Source organism: Peromyscus maniculatus, chromosome 10 (assembly GCF_049852395.1).
Source record: "Peromyscus maniculatus bairdii isolate BWxNUB_F1_BW_parent chromosome 10, HU_Pman_BW_mat_3.1, whole genome shotgun sequence".
NCBI lineage: Eukaryota > Metazoa > Chordata > Mammalia > Rodentia > Cricetidae > Peromyscus > Peromyscus maniculatus.
This window is the reverse complement of record NC_134861.1, coordinates 86,644,015-86,660,616: the sequence shown is the minus strand read 5'-3', so window position 1 is coordinate 86,660,616 and position 16,602 is coordinate 86,644,015. Positions and strand designations below refer to the sequence as shown.

Below are 16,602 nucleotides of genomic sequence, written 5' to 3'. Positions count from 1 at the left end.
GCCCTCTGGCTTTTAGGATCTCCATTGAAAAGTCGAGTGTTACTCTAATAGGTCTGCCTTTATCTGTTACTTGGCCTTTCCCCCTTGCAGCTTTTGATATTATTTAATAATAATATTTAATAGTATTATTAATATTATTTCTTTGTTCTATACATTTTGATTATTATGTATCATAGGGAGTTTCTTTTCAGGTTCAGTTTATTTGGCGTGCTGTATGTTTCTTCTACCTTGATAGACTCTTTCTCTAGGGTAGGGAAATTTTCTTTCATGATTTTGTTGAAAATATTTTCTATGCCTTTGTTTCAGTTAGGGTTTCTATTGCTGTGAAGAGACACCATGACCATGGCAACTCTTATAAGGAAAACATTTAACTAGGGTTGCTTTGTTACAGTTCAGAGGTCCAGTCCACTATTATCATGGCAGGGAGCACGGTGGCGTGCAGGCAGACATGGTGCTGGAGAAGGAGCTGAGAGTCCTACATCTTGCAGAGAATAGGAAGTGGTCTCAAAGTCACACTAAGGGAAGCTTGAGCAAAAGAGACCTCAAAGCCCACTCCACAGTGACACACTTTCTCCAACAAGGCCACACCTCCTAATAGTGCCATTCTTTATGAGCTTATGGGGGCCATTGACATTTAAACTACCACAGTCTTTGACTTGGGTTTTCTCCATTCTCAATCTATCTATTCATAGATTTGCTCTGTCCGCAGTGTCCCAGATTTCTTGGATGTTTTCTGCCTCTAATTTTTTTAGAGTTAACATTTTGTTTGGCTGAGGTATCCATTTCCTTTATATTGTCTTCAAAGCTGTTGGTGAAGCTTACCCCTGAGGTTTATGTTTCACTTCCTAATTTTTTTCATTTCTAGATTCATTGCAGTTGAGTTTTCTTTAGTGATTCTTCTTTTATATCTTAATCTATTTTCCTATTTCATCCCACTGTTTGTACTTTCATCAATTTCTTTAATGGATTTATTCATATTCTCTTTAAGATCATATTCATAAATAACTATTTTGAAGTTCTCGTCTTGTGCTTTGGCTGTGTTACATTTCTTGGGGCCTACTGTAATAGGGTTGCTGGGTTCTAGTGGAGACAAACTGTCCTGACTGTTATTGATGGTATTTCTACGCTGATGGTTAGGCATCTGGATTTGTGATGATTGCATCCTAGATGTCGATATCCAGTCTTGTTTTTGTTGGGTGGGTATTTCATTCCTTGGTTCCTGCTGTCCTCTCTGGATCTTAGTACCTGGGACCCTGAGAGGCCACACTAGGCAGGGACTCAAAAACAGTCACTACTAGGCAATGGATAGACCAATAACCACTGCACTAGTTTATGTTGCTGTGAGAAGAACCCCCAGGCCCAGTGGGGGTTCTTGCTACAGCTCACCCATTCTCAGGACACAATATGCTGTATGGCCGTGATGGCTCAGACCCTGGACACTGCTCAAACACCCTCTTCACTCTGGTCCCCAGGCTGTAGGAACAGCTCCTCTCCTGGGCTCTCAAAGTTAAAGCTATTTATTTCTTTCTAATACTCCCCCAAGTGTAAAATGGCATGATTGTCTTCTCCTCCACCCTCTTCCCTTATCAGATTTCCATCCTGGGACATTGGCCCGCCTGCAACAGCATGCTCTTGGGATGGGGCAGAGCTCCATTGGATGTGGTGCCTTGAATGTTAGCCTGGTACCACCAGTAAGACAAGGCTCATCTTGGGGACATCCCCTCTGCACTTAGGGACAGAAAACTTTGTCTTCTTCATGCCAGAGTCATAGAGGCTGTTTCTGCAGGCTGCCTCTCCTCACCCTGTACCACAGCTGATGGGAAGGAGAGACAGAATCTGAGGGGAATGAAATAGTTTGGAGAGGTGGGTGGATCATGGGGAAGCAAGAGCAGGAAGTGAGTCCAGAGCAGCCGGTGTCCTCAACACCTACTTTTTTGGTAGACTTACAATTCAGGGGCTTGAAGAACTTCCTTTGCATCCTGCTTTGCCAAAGCAGGAAAGAGATATACTTTTTGTTTGAGGGGGAAAAGGAACAGCCATTTCTCTCACTTCAGTGATGTGTTGGTTCCTGAGGAGAGAGAGGCAGCATTGTTTGCGAGGATTATGCTGGTGGCCCTGGCAGCACACAATAACGGGACTTCAGAGATCCACTGTCGAAAGGTGTAGCTACTGCTGTATACGGCTCTTAGCTGAGAGGAAGCCAGAGCTGACTGCTACGAAGGTCAATGCCAAATTTAAATGCACCTTCTTTTTCTTGGCAATCATTTCCATAGCGTTTTATTCACAAACATTAAATGGCTCGATGTTTCTCAGGAAAAACAGCCATTAACATTTTTATGTAGCTCTCATGGCTTGTAATTATGTTGTTACATATATGGACACTCTAAAAAGGTCTTGCTGAGGAAAAATCTCTTTTTTTTTTCTGGATAATGAGGGGATAAGAGGGGTGACTGATCCCACTCAGCAATGATTCTGAATAACTGGTTTTTGTTCTTGGTGAGGGTAGAGAAAGTTCTGCTTAGAGAGGTCCATTACCAGTAATTTTGAGCTGTTAAAAAATAAAAGCAATTTTAACACTAAAAAGACAAAGGTATCACAATTTAAATTGGATATATACATTCACATATATATATATATATATATATATATATATATATTTCATGAAGAAGCAGAGAATTGACTCCTTCAATGATCAGAGTCCTTCCTTTGACAAAAATCACCAGGGAAAGGAACCATGCATGACAAAGGAGTGCTCTGGATGGGGAGGCTGGGTGTCTGGAACACTCTGTCACCTTCCCTGCCTCTGTAAGGACCATTATGGTCCCTCTGTAGACCCCTGGCTTTCGAGAATTTCTGTTAGAACACACTGACCTAAAGGGCAGGTTTCCCCCAAATCCCAAGTCCTTAGTTTCAGCGTATAGCTTCCAGGTTCTCTGCGAGAAAAGCAGTGATGTAGCCATTTTGTGTTTGTGGATAGTCTGTGTGCATCTCCTGCCTAGTCGTGGTGTCCTGAGACCCAGGACAGGCTGGAATGCTACATTTAGTTGGAGATGAGATGTCTATGGTGGCAGCTGAGGGACAGAGAAGCTGTGGAGACAGCATCAGGATGGGGGGCAACCCAGGGTCCCCAGGATCTTCCCAGGGCAGTGAGTTAGGACACAGCCTAGAGCAATTGCTACTGAGGTCAGGGGAAGGTGAGTCGAGGGGTCTGCGAGTGCGGAGCAGAGCAAGAGTTTGAAATTGGGGAGAGAAGGAAAAGGCATTTTGGCGTCCTGTTTTTTTTCTGTGGGCAGTGAGAGAGTGACAAGGACTTTTAGAGGACTCTGGCTCTTGAGGGGTGTGGGTTGAGTCTTCACTTAGGCAGTCACTGCTTGGGGATCCAGTCATTTTTGTGATCTGGGGCTTTGCCTGACTATGTATGCCCTTGGTACATCAACCATCTTCCTTCCTGTTTTTGACTCAAGATGGGAATTTGATCAAAGATGAGGTTCAGCCTTATCTTGGAGGACTCAAGGTCATTTTCCCCAAAGTTTAATATCATTTAGTAATGTTGACTATATCAAACAAACATTGGCATTGTCTATTTTGATATTTGTCACTGGTATTTTAGACTTTTGGCAATTTTCCTTTCCACGTTTTTCTGAGGGTTGGATAGGTCACCATCTTTTCTGATAGTCCCCTGCCCTAACTCAGTGTGAAAGATCTGACTATTCAATGCTGAAATTCAACCTGCTGCCTAGGCAACAAGCCCAAGACTCCTTTGAGGGATTCTATGTTCTGCTGCTCCTGACTGACACATAGCCATGCAGAGAACACCTGAGACCAGCAAGCCACATCAAATAAGACTAGAAATTACACAAAATAGAATTTTATTTCAATTAATTAATTTAAAAAATATTTATTTATTTTATCTTAGTCCTATAAGTGTTTAGCTGAGTGATGACTGTGTACCACATGTATGCCTGGTGCCTGGGGAGGCCAGAACAGGGCACTGAATCCTCTGGAACAGGAGTTATAAACAGTTGTAAGCTGCCATGTGGGTGCTGGGAACTGAACCCAGGTCCTTTGCAAGAGCAGCAAGTGCTTTTAACTGCTGAGCCATCTCTTCAGCCCCATTTTAACTTTAATATCTTAATTTATTAATCTTTTTTGATACTAGAACTCAGGGCCTCATTCATGGTTGCAGGCCATCCATCACTGAGCTCTATCCCCATTCCCTATTATATGGTTTAAAATGACATAAGAACACAAAAATTGTATAAAAGGATGGAACACTATGTAATATTTTGATATGTCTACACGTTGTATATTGGTTAACTCCTATTAACTATACCTATTTGTGATGGTTAGTCTTCACTGTTAGTTTGGTGGGTTTAGAATGACCTAGGAAACACACCTAGGTGTGTCTATGAGGGTGTTTCTCTGAGGATTACTTTAGGAGGGAAGACACACCCTGAAGCGGGTGGCATATTCTATAGGCTGGGGTCAGAGAGATTGAGGGGGGAAGGAGAAGGCCAGGGGAATGCCAGCATTACTTTCTCTCTGCTTCCTCATCTGCCCAGATGTGAGCAAGCATCGTCTCAGACCTGTGCTTCCACAGCCTTGAGCCTCTCTCTCCCGCCACCGTGCCGTCCCAGCTGTGATGGACTGGACCTTCAAACTGTCAGACAAACCGTTCTCTGAAGTCCCTTCTATCAGGTGTTCAGTCACAGGGAGTAGAGAGTGACTAGTGATGATACGCCCCTCTGTACGCCATGGTGAGAACATTCGACAGCTCGTCTTCTTGCTTTATGAAGTATTCAGTATGGTCATCCCCCTGGGAATGGTACACCAGAGTGTCTTCTTCCTGTCTCCCTGCCTGCTGGGACAGGTATAGTTGGTACTAATTGGAATCTAGTTCCCATCGGTCAATACCAGTGGGGCTTGGAGCGAAGTCAGGAGGGGAAAGGGATGTGGGCAAAATTCTGGGCAGGGGTAGGTCAGGGGAGACAAGGCTGAGTCCAGGGTCAAGAGTAAGTTTCCCAAGGCAAAGCATCTGAAGTAAGGACTCAGTGCAAATTCAGAGACCAGTGTTGAGCAATGTGGGGCCGTTGTCACTAGCCAAGGAAGAAGCGGAGGCCAATGGACAGGGCAAATGTGGGATAAAGGCAAGCCTACCACTGTCTCTGAGCTGGAGCAGCTGTACTGTTGGGAAAGACAGGCTTGTGAATGCCTGTAGCTCTTCCCTGACTGGGGCCTGTGGAGCAAAACAGATGGCTGATGCACACTCTCTGGGGCTTCTTGGAGGTTGTCATGGCTACATGCTTCCTAAGAAGGAGTGGAGATAGGGGTCCCAGGAAGGGCATCAATCACAGGAAGTTGCTGTGCCTTTCCCTCCCTGACCATGGAGGCGGGGAAGCTGTTGGCAGCTATTTCATCAGAGAAGAAATCTCAGTCCATTTACACAAGGTGACAGAAGAACAAATGTAAGGCGTAGTGACATGCCCTGAGAGGTGAGAGGAGAGAGAGAGAGAGAGAGAGAGAGAGAGAGAGAGAGAGAGAGAGAGAGAGAGAGATTGCTACAGTGTCCTCTTCCAGTCATAAGCAAAAATGTGTGCAAGTGATATGAAAAAGTAATACCCAAGGACAGAGAAGGCTTGCCTTTGCTTTGCAGCCTATGTTCAGGTCTGAGAGGTGTGGGCAACTATTGGTATAGTTTGGATAAGTATCCCTCAGACCTATGAGTTAAAGACTTGGTTTCTAGCCTGGGACACTGTGAAGGGGAGGTGGGATTTTGGGGTATGTCCAACCTCTTTAAAAACAAGATTACCTACTAAGTTTACACTTGAGACATGTGCAATTGAGCTAGGGAAGCAAACCAAACCAAACCAGCAAATAAAATTGTAAAGGTGGAGAGATGGCTCAGCAGTTGAGAGACTCCTTTCTCAGTCCTGAAGATCCCAGCACCCAAACTCACAGACACCGAATTCCAAGTCCAAGGCACCTGTTGTCCTCTTCTGGCCTCCATGGGTAGGCACACACACACACACACACACACACACACACACAATGTTTAGGAAAATCACACACAAAGAATGTTACGTTTGTGGTTTGGGATTGTGCCACATTCACAGTTGTCCTCAGCCACATGAGGCCTCAGGTTAGAAACACCTACGGAAGAAGGAGGAGGAGGTTTAGTACTTGAAGTGCACTTTTGAAGGAGGGATCAGAACTCCAGTTCCCTCCTCTCTGTTCCACAGGAACCACAGGCTAGACCTACTCTGTCCTCAAGTTACTGTCACAATGGGCTGTTACCACAGGCTAGACCTACTCTGTCCTCAAGTTACTGTCACAATGTGCTGTTACCACAGGCTAGACCTACTCTGTCCTCAAGTTACTGTCACAATGGGCTGTTACCACAGGCTAGACCTACTCTGTCCTCAAGTTACTGTCACAATGGGCTGTTACCACAGGCCCACAGCAACAGGACAGGTGACTACGGATGGACCATGGACCTCTAAATCCTGAGCCGGGTAAACATTTCTTCTTCATAAGTTGATTATTTCAGGTATAGCAGCAGAAGGCTAACACAACTGCTTTCCACCAGGAATTGAACCGTTTTAGAGACCATGCTCCTTATTTATTTCTCCAGAGACGAGAACCCAACGATCCAGAGCTCCAAGTCTGTGGCCCATTGACTCATTAGCCAAAGAAACGTTGCTTAAGTCCCTGAACCTGGAGGCTCAGGAATACAGATATGATGTGATAGAACGCTGACCTTCAAGGGCAATGCAGTTCAGTTGGAGAGGTATGTGTGTTTTAACAATAATGTCAAAACACTCAAATCCCGTGGAAAGGTCTGGCCGAGATGCCCAAGAACATAAAAGGAGAAGCAGTTCATTGTACCTAAGATGTAGTAGGAGAGACAAGAATGAGAAGGTGGCTCATGAGCTGACTCCTGAAGGTGTCACACAGAGACAGGGGACAGAGCCTGCAGTTTTCAGGAGGATGGCCTGACTAGAGTCTAGGGGAACATAGAGGAAGGGGGAGTGTGGCTGGACAGGTGGACTGGACAGTTGTTGAATTCTCTTGTCCCATGTCTCCTTTGTCTGTGGGATTTCATTCTGCTGGCCTCCCTACAGAATGGATCGTGTCCCCTGGTCCTCAGTGTAGCCTGAGTTTGAGAGAGGCCCTTGTGGCGTAATTAGGGTCAGAGGAACTCATGAAGGTGGAACCTTTCCCAGAACCCCATCCTGTTGGCTCCCTGATCTTAGATGTCAGTCTTTTAGACAGAGAAATTAATATTTGTTGTTTAAGTCCCCAAGTCTATAGTGTTTGGTTATAGCACCCAGAGTGGACTGGTCAGTTGGCCTGAAACCTTGTGTGTGTGTGTGTGTGTGTGTGTGTGTGTGTGTGTCTGGTGTGGGTGTAGGTAATCTTTACTTTCTAATAACATGTGTGTAACACTCATGTATGAAGTTAGCTTAGTCTATGTGTCTCTATATTCTCTAAATTACTGTTAAGGCAAACGTTCCAACAGGGAGAGTAAGATACTGAGTTCTTTAATTTGTTTGCCGAATATCCAATGCATGTTTTATGTGAACCCCAACCTTGGACAGTGTTGGGGTTATAGTGACTACGGCAGCCTGGCCATTGTCCTTGCATGTGGAGGAGGAACCAGTCCCGAACAGGGTAACTTCTGCGACCAAATCTACTACTGCAAGGGAATTAAAAAAAGCAAGATGGGAAGTGCACGGGCTGTCTTTCTGTGGGCTCTCAGGGAGGCTTTGAGGAGATGACCTTGGAATTGAGAAGCAAGTGCCATCAGTGCTACTTTGTGGGGACTTGGAGTGCAGGCAAGTGCAGGTGCCCAAGGTTGGGAGTGGCTGGGGAGACGAGAGGACAGGCTAGGGGTGGGATGGAGAAGAGGGGACCAGGACTGTTGGGTGTAGGATATTTTTGGGGCCAAAGCATCTAAAGGACAGATTGTAGGTTAAAGGACACATGTGGCTGTGGAAGTAGGTAGATGACACAGTTTTTATGGAGGTAGAAGAGTCACATGATTATTAGGAAGATACAATAATTGGGGTATCTGATACAAAAGCATTTGTTTAGATGTGGGGCAGGCGAGGCTTTAAGTTTACCCTTTCTGGGTTTTTAATCTTCATCACCCCCACCTTTAGGAAACAGCGGCTGCCAGATTCTGGGGCCACACTCCCTGGCTCTCACAAACAAACTCATCCTACCCTTTACAGAGAGGGAGCCCTTGAGTTATGTGCTGTCCTGCTCCAGCAGAAGGACAAGGAAAGTCCAGAGGGGCAGCTGCTGATTAGACCAGGTATGGCAGAGAGATCCTTACTCCTCTGAGAGTTGGGCCACGTGATGGCCATTTGCCCATTTCCTCCAAGTCCATTTTTGCGGTTCCCCGCCCTCTGCTCTACGTTGGAGGGAACTACATAGCTTTGGCCAGTTGAGCTCTGGATAGATTTGGCCTGTGGAGGCCTGGCAGGAGACAAGAAGAACAGCTGGGTATTTATTTCTGTTGTCCTGTGGTGGAAAGGCTTCTTTCCCAGATTTCTTTCCTGATGCTAACAGTCATGTCTTGGCCATTGCCCCAGCCCGACCATGCTGATCTGCCTGTGCACCCTGTCCTATGGATTCCTGCCCCGCTAACACCAGTCTTTGCTTCTAGTCCTGGCCCCTTCTAGTCTCTCTTTAATCAATTTCCCACCTTCATTTCCTTTCATTTGTGTTCTATAGGTGCTGGGGTGGAACCCAGGGCCTGACGCTCTCATGTGATTTACTACGGAGCTGTACCCCAAAATCCACTTCTCTCAGACTTGTTTTTAAAATTATTTGTAGATGGGTTTTTTATTTTATTTTTATTTTATTATTGTTTTTGGCAGGGGGCTGCCAGCTCACAAAAAATGACCCGGAAACTTATTACTAACTATGAAAGCTTGACCTTAGCTTAGGCTTGTTTCTAACTAGCTCTTATAACTTAAATTAACCCATATTTTTTAATCTACGTTCTTCCACATGCTTGTTACCTCATCTCCATTATGCCATCCTGGTTATTCCTCATTTGACACCTTTCTTCTTCCCAGAGCTCTCTCTGTTCAGAAGTCCCGCCTATACATCCTGCCTAGCTATTGGACATTCAGCTCTTTATTAAACCAATCACAGCGACACATCTTCCCACAGTGTAAAGGAATATTCCAAAACAATTATTTATTTTTATTTTATGTGCATTGGTGTTTTGTCTGCTTGTATGTATGTTTTGTCTGTGTGAGGATGTTGGATCCCCTGAAACTGGAGTTACAGACAGGTGTGAGCTGCCTTGTGGGTGCTGGGAATTGACCTGGGGTCCTCTTGAAGAGTAGCTAGTGCTCTTAACCATTGAGCCATCTCTTTAGCTCACTCTCTCAGTTTTTCAAGATCCAGAGTGGTGGTGATTTCTCCATTGCTTTCTTTTCAAAAGATTTCTCCAGACCTGCATGAGGAGCCTGGCTCCTGAGTGCGCCCGGTGTCCAGCTTCGTGTTCCAACCTGTTTACTTGATGTTGTCACCACTGGATGATCAAGAGTTCTCCCAATTAGCCCTTTGTACACCTGTTTCCAGGATGCACACAGTACTTTCTCTGAGGAATATTTGAGAGTCCCATCTAGTTTATTACCCTTTAATAGCATAGGCCTTCGGTGTTTACATATTCATAGGAGCTGCCACATTTCATGCAGTCAATAACTGACTTTGTTCAGCAGGTAGGAATAAAAAGTCTGTTACAGATTAAGCTTAAAGTATTTCTTTGGTGCCTTATGGAATGCTTTTGTTTTGCCAAATACTTTAGTTGAAAAAACAGTGAAAACATTTGCGAGAGCCTCTTTTACAAGTAGGAAATCTAGGATTAGCGGCCACAAAGGGTCCCTTGCTGGAGAGCATTTTGCCCCGAGGTGTGCTCTGAGGTTCCCCCCTGTCTGAAAGGAGGCAGGCTTTCCCACGCCAAGGCCCTCTGGAGCAGCCACAGCGGCCTCAGCAGCCACAAGTGCCCATTGACTTCTTTCTGGTGTCTGGAGAGGTCAGATTCTGAGTGTGGAGAGGCCATGGGGGAAGGATCATTGACTGTTCAGGAACAGGGAATCACGCACAGAAGGCTGAGGGGGCCTGGCGTGTGTGCATGTGTCTGTGTGGATGTGTACACGTGCTTACATATGTGTGTATTTATGTGTATGCATATGTTTATATATGCAGTTGTGTGTTTGTGTGCATGTATTTCTGAGTGCATGTGTGTTTGTTATGTGTGCACATGGGTTTGCATGTATGAGCACTTATTTATGTGTGTATGTGTTGTACGCGTTTGTCTCTCTGTGTATATTTACCTGCCCTTCAGGTAATTGAGTGCCAAAATTAGAGACAGGAGAAATCAGTGCCCTCTCTGCCTGCATTACTCAGCTGTCTCTAGAGGACTGCGTTTTCCAGAGCTCCAAGCACTCGTGAGCTATGGAATGCCTATGAAGGTAATGCTCTCTTTCATCGCCTCTTGTCTTCTGACACCACACAGAAATCTGTAACTATGATGAAGAAAGCTGCAATGGGCAGAGTTAGGACTCTCAACTCATTTCCAGTGAACACTGATGCCCATCAATCAGCATTTCCCTCAAGGGGCTGACTGTAAACGAACCATTAATAATACATATTCAGATCTCCTTCTGTGATGTCGGCGGGGGTGGGGGGCGGCTAGTGGGAAATGTTTGAGGCTTTAACCTACTGTCTGGGAAAAGCTTAACGCTCTTATGCTTGCTAGACATAAATACACTTACATGTATTGCCTTCCATCTAGGGAAATCAGGATGCCATGCTACCAGCAGGCCCCAGACGAGAAGCCCTTTTCAATATCCAGCCTGTTTACTTTGGGGACGGAGCAGCTGTTCAAAAAGCAATTTACATTCAACAGGTGCTCCATGGCTCTGACTAATTGATCTGAGATGTACAGTGGAAAGAATTGGAGGAGGATGTCGCCCTGCGATTGCCTGCTGGACCACACGGCCCTGCCAGAGAAATGCCAGTGGATAATGTTTTTAGACTTTTCATGTCTACGGCTATTGGCTTGATTTGCATCTAGCTAGTCATCAGGGCTGCGTTTTAATTTTTAATGCCACCTGTTTTATGGCTATGTGGAGAGTGGGGAGGAAGACGGGCTGTGTGTTTATCTTTCGTTGGGGTTAATGCAGTCGATGGGGTAGTTGGTTTTTGAAAGCTGGAGCTTAAGACACTAATGAAAGTGACTGAAAAGGGGAACGGATGAAACTTTAATTGGCTAGCTGACATGAACAGTGGAATTTGCCAAAGCGGCTCTTCTCTCCAGTTTTAGAAACCCGTGTGCAGTTAGAGGTTATTGTCAAAGCTAGAAACAGCAACAACAAAACCCACCTATAGCCTTCCGTGTTAAATTCTCTTGGGCCTAAGTTCTATTAGTCAGTAAACTGAGAAATGCCTACTGATCTCAACTATGCCCTTAAACCTGTGCTAGGAACTCCGGGGGCCCGTAGTCTTCTCAGTGCGATGAAGTGGTAAGGGTGGCCGGTTGATTTAGGAGTGTTTAGGTCTCGGGTAGTTGAGAGATATCTAGAAGTGAGCCCAACCTGGACTAGAGAAGGATTTCTGGCAGTTAGATACAAGGCAGTATTCCTCAAGAACTTGTGATCCCAGTTCCTCTCTGCCAAAGGGAGTCATTTCCCTCACCCCTCACCTGTGGGGCCGGTTGGCATATCAATGCTCATGCTGGTCTCCAGGCTCCCTCAGGGTCTTAAGTACCCGTTACACATTTCAGAGTCCGTGCTGGCCACACCCCACTGCTTGTCCTCCTTATGGTACACGTGATCTGCCCACCATACTTTCTCTATTCCCACCCTTGCCATTCCCTCCTTCTCATATGCCCTCTGTTCTCTCTCTCTCTGTCTCTGTCTCTCTCTCCTCACATGCATTCTTTCTCTCTCTCACTACCCATATACATTCTTTCTCATACATTCTCTCTCTCTCATACATTCTCTCTCTCTCTCTCTCATACACACATACTCTCTCTCCCCACATACATTCTCTCTCCCTCTCTCTCTCCCTCTCTCTACCCACATACATTCTCTCTCCCCCTCTCTACCCACATACATTCTCTCTCTCTCTCTCTCTCTCTCTCTCTCTCTCTCTCTCTCTCTCTCCACACACACATTCTCTCTCTTTTGCTCTCTCTCTCTCTCTCTCTCTCTCTCTCTCTCTCTCTCTCTCTCCCTCCCTCTCTCTCTCTCTCTCTCTCTCTCTCTCTCTCTCTCTCTCTCTCCCTCTCTCTCTCCCCACATACATTCTCTCTCTCCCTCTCTCCCCCCCTCCCCACATACATTCCCTCTCTCTCTCCCCCTCCCCCTCCCCACATACATTCTCTCTCTCTTGCTCTCTATCTCTGCCTCCCTATCTCCATTACTGTCCCTGCCCTCCTTAGTCCTGGCCATGTCCACTCTGCTTTTTTTCTCTCTGTTCTAGACTCGTCCAGATATCTCTGAATATTTTCTCTCTCTTATTCACCACCCCCTCCCCCTCCCCGCTCCACAATAATGGAGCAGTTGTGTAGGTAGTTTCTTTATTGCACCCCTTCACATACAAGGACATAAAATATCACTGGCCATTTCTTTACTGTGCCCCTTGCGTACAAGGACATAAAATATTGGAATTATATTTGGAGAATTCCTGGAGCTTGCTCGGCTTGCTTAGGAAAATGTTCAACTGAACACGTTGTCTGTGTTAAATATCATATGACCCCCCAGTTTGTGTGTGTGTGTGTGTGTGTGTGTGTGTGTGTGTGTATGTGTGTGCGCGCGCGCACGCGTGCACGCGCATGCAGGTACATGAATCAGAGGACAACCTCGGGTGTCAGCCCTTACCTTGCACCTTATTTGACCCACATTCTTTGTTATCTTTCTTCAGTGTGTGCCTGGCCAGCTGATCTGTGACCCTCTGGGGTTCCTCCTGTCCCACCACCCCTGTCCCTGTAGGGGCACTGGGGTTACAGATGTGGCATTCTAGTTCAAGCTTTTACCTGACTACTGGAGATTCAAACTCTGGTCCACTGAGACATCTCCCCAGCTCCTCATGTGTTTGTGCCTTTTGTTTATTTATTTTTTATTTTTTGGTTTTACCTCTGGCTGCAGAGAATAAGAATACACTCCCTTATGATGTACATTGCAGCTGTCTTCAGTGAGATGAGATGAGAAGCTTGATGCTGAGAGCGTCTGAGGAAAATATGGCTTTCCTGATAAGACACGGTCTACTCATTGCCTGAATGTAGAATGATGCCCAGTGCTGTGGCAGCCACACTGTGAACATAAAACATTAAGAACAAAGATAAAAAGCCAGTATGTCAAGGGTGCTGGAATAAAGGATGGATGGAGCCTGGCTCTTTGATGATATGGCTGGACTGAACCACTGCACTGGCCTGAGTCTCATTTTTCCAGATTTTATGTTACAGTGACTAAATGTCTATTGCTAGAATTCTGCTGGCTGAGTTGTTTCTTATAGTCAAAAGCATTTCTATAGGTCTGGTGTCAAACCAATCAATCAGCCAACCAACCAACTCGTTTTCTCATTTCTGCTCCTGGCCTGTTTCTCCTCTTAGATTCTCTCAGGTAAGTTTCAGTTGTTCTGACACCCAAGACAGACTCTTGGGGATCTTCCTCAACCTCCTTTTCTGACACCTCTTATTTCAATATAGGGCTTATTTCTTGCTTATCCCATTGTTACTGATCCCCAGTACACAGAAGACACAGCAGATATGTTTGGTGGATTGAACTAGAGTGACCACACATTCAGTGTCATGGGTTGGCTCTTGGATAAAAACCAGGTAAAGTGGAGAAGCTAACTTTGGGATATCTATCTATAGTGTTGAAGTCCTGGTGAGTTCTGATAAACCACCCTGGCTCCTCATTGAGAGGTGATTTTTCTACTGACTAAATTTCTTTGTCCCTCTGAGCCTATGGTTTTTAATGTAGACATGGGAGAGCATTCGTTGTATGTTTCGTTTTGGACCATTTGACCATTTCCATGTTGCTGTTCCTCTCTGGTGACATTTCTGCCCCAAAGTCAATGCAATGTATTAGGCTCTGGAAAGCATTCCCAGCACCATTCTGTGTGTGTCACAGGTCAGATGCTTGTGTGTGTCACAGGTCAGATGCTTGTGCCACAGGTCAGATGCTTGTGTCATAGGTCACAGTTTGCATTCCTGTAATGGCTGCAGTAGATGGCTGCTCTCTTGCACTGACTGGTGGTGAGGTTGAATCCTCAGAGCCATAGTGAGCCTCAGCATCTTTCTGTGTTCACAGGGAGGATTTAAAGACACACCAAGGGTCCGAAGATGAGCGAAGAAATGGCAAGGACGCCATATTTGAAGTGGAAAAAGAAACCACTTTGCATTTGTGTAGCGGCCTTCCTGCCTTCTGCATGTGTGACTTTAACCAAGCATCCCTGTCAATCCTGTTTTACTACATGGTGGTGGGAAGCAGAGTTGTATCTGTGTCACCCACACAACTGCTGAAAGCCCCCAAAGCCTGCACAGCTAGGCTTTCATCATCAGTCTGTTCTGGGGAGCAGTGTGCCTTACTCAAACCTCATGAGCAGAACCGTGGCTGAATGGGAGAAGTTTTGTCTCTGAAAGGAGACATGCTCTGCAAATAATAAACACACATCCAAACAGTTAGCTGAGACTCCAGCCACACAGGGAACCTGTTCACGCTCTACAGAAATTTCTAGTGTACTCTAACACAATGTGAGAGATGTCAGTGTTTTTCACGACTATAGAGTATTTAGTAAGGTTCTGAATCCTATTTTAACTTTTCACAGGATGTCAAACTTAACTCCCTCCTCAGAGTCCAATGAGGGCTCTGAATCAGACCTGGGGTAGAACATTGAGAACTGAGATGTGCACTTGTCTTAATCAGCTCAGGCTGTGTAACAAAACCCCCCAGAGTGGGGGGTTTAAGTGACACTTTTTTTTTAATGGTTCTGGGAAATCTGAGAAAAGGCACCAGTAGATGGTATGTGGTGGGGGCCTATTACTGATCTGCACACAACTGTCTTTTTGCTTTCTTAAGTGGCCAGGGGTTGAGAGAGAGGGCAGATACCTTTGTGTCTGTTCTTATAAGTACACTAATCTCACGTGATCTAATCACCTTTAAAAGGTTTCATCTCTAAATACTATCATACTGGGAATTAGGGTTTTACCATATGCAATTTGAAGGAAGACCTTTAGTCTATAGCATTTACTCAAACTTCTCATGTTACAATAATGACACTAAGGTACAATATTAAGTAAGTAACTACGGTACTGGACTGTAGAGTTAACTGAGATATGGTGGGTTCCTAGGAGCCAGTTTCTCAGCTCCTGTGCTGAGGGAACCAGCCATGCCGCAGTTGGCTGTCAGTGAACTGACACATGATCCATTATCAGTAAGTTCAGGAGCCAAGAGTTTGGAATGATTTGTCTTAAGAAATGAGAACAAACTTAAGGTTATCCTTCAATCACACTGATGTCCTCTCTGCAGGTTCCATTATTTCTTTGAGGGAAGAGAAAGTGATAGGGGTCATTCTTAACCTTGATTACGAGTGTGTCACATGTCTGAGCATCAGGTCCTTCCCAGTAGAAAAAGCCGAAATGCTGCTGTGTTGGCTAATACTGTCAACTTGATTGAACAGAGAGATGTCTGGGAGATTGTTAGACACATTTCTGTGTGTTTGCATGATGGGGAAAGGCTAACTTGAGAGGGCAGCCTCAGGGCTGGGGTCAGCACGTGACAGCTCCAAACGTCCCAGGCCTCTGTCACTGCTGTCACTGCCTATAGACACTGGACTCCAGCTTCTCCCAGGAAGCTTTCTACGCCTTCACATTCCCAATGCAACATCACTTCTAAGGCCTTCTTCTAAGATTCTGCTAGACCACCCGCCTCTATCCTGTAGGCCAGGGAGTGAGTCCCCTTTCGTAGCTTTATGTAATTGTGCTTGCTGGTTCTAGCTTCCTTTCTCTTGCCCTGGTAGAACACTCTCACACCAAAAGCAACTTCAGGGAGGAAACCTGTGCTGTTAGGATGGCTTTTCCAGGCCACAGTCCATCACCGAGGGAAAGCTGGGCAGGAACTTGAAGCGGGAGCTATGGAGGAATGGTGCTTGCTGGTTCACTCTCTGGATCATGCTTAGCCAGCTTTCTTACATAGTCTTCGATAACCAGCCTAGGGAATGGTTCTACCTGCAGTGGCCGGGACCCTCCTACGTCAATTAAAAATCAAGACCACCTCTGTAGACATGTTCACAGACCAGCCTCATAAAGACAATTAATCAATTGAGATGCCTCTCCCTGTCCCCAGGCGATTCTAGGCTAACCAAGACAATAATTTTCTGTGAACTTTCTCCTCCTCCTCCTCTTCCTCCTCCTCTTCTCCCTCCTTCTCTCCCTCCTTTTTTTTTTTTTTTTTTTTTTAATAGAAAAGAGTTGATAATCTCTCCTGGATACAATGTTAAGTAGATGAGGAGCCTACATCTCTAATTATCACAAAAGAGACATGAGCTGGGGCAGGAGAGATAGCTCAGTGGCTA

The 16,602-nt window shown here is 45.5% G+C and overlaps 1 long non-coding RNA gene across 3 annotated transcripts; it reads left to right on the top strand.

The window, feature by feature from the left end:
• The first annotated feature begins 6,400 nt into the window (after window positions 1-6,400).
• LOC143267650 (uncharacterized) lies at window positions 6,401-16,412 on the top strand. Of its 3 annotated transcripts, none has more exons than XR_013043009.1 (5): window positions 6,401-6,547; window positions 6,632-6,787; window positions 8,235-10,493; window positions 10,817-10,930; window positions 14,340-16,412. It is a non-coding gene; the product is annotated as an uncharacterized LOC143267650 (long non-coding RNA). The 3 variants fall into 3 exon arrangements; XR_013043007.1 differs by lacking the exon at window positions 14,340-16,412 and adding an exon at window positions 13,210-14,333; XR_013043008.1 differs by lacking the exon at window positions 14,340-16,412 and adding an exon at window positions 13,173-14,333.
• The last annotated feature ends 190 nt before the right edge of the window (window positions 16,413-16,602 follow it).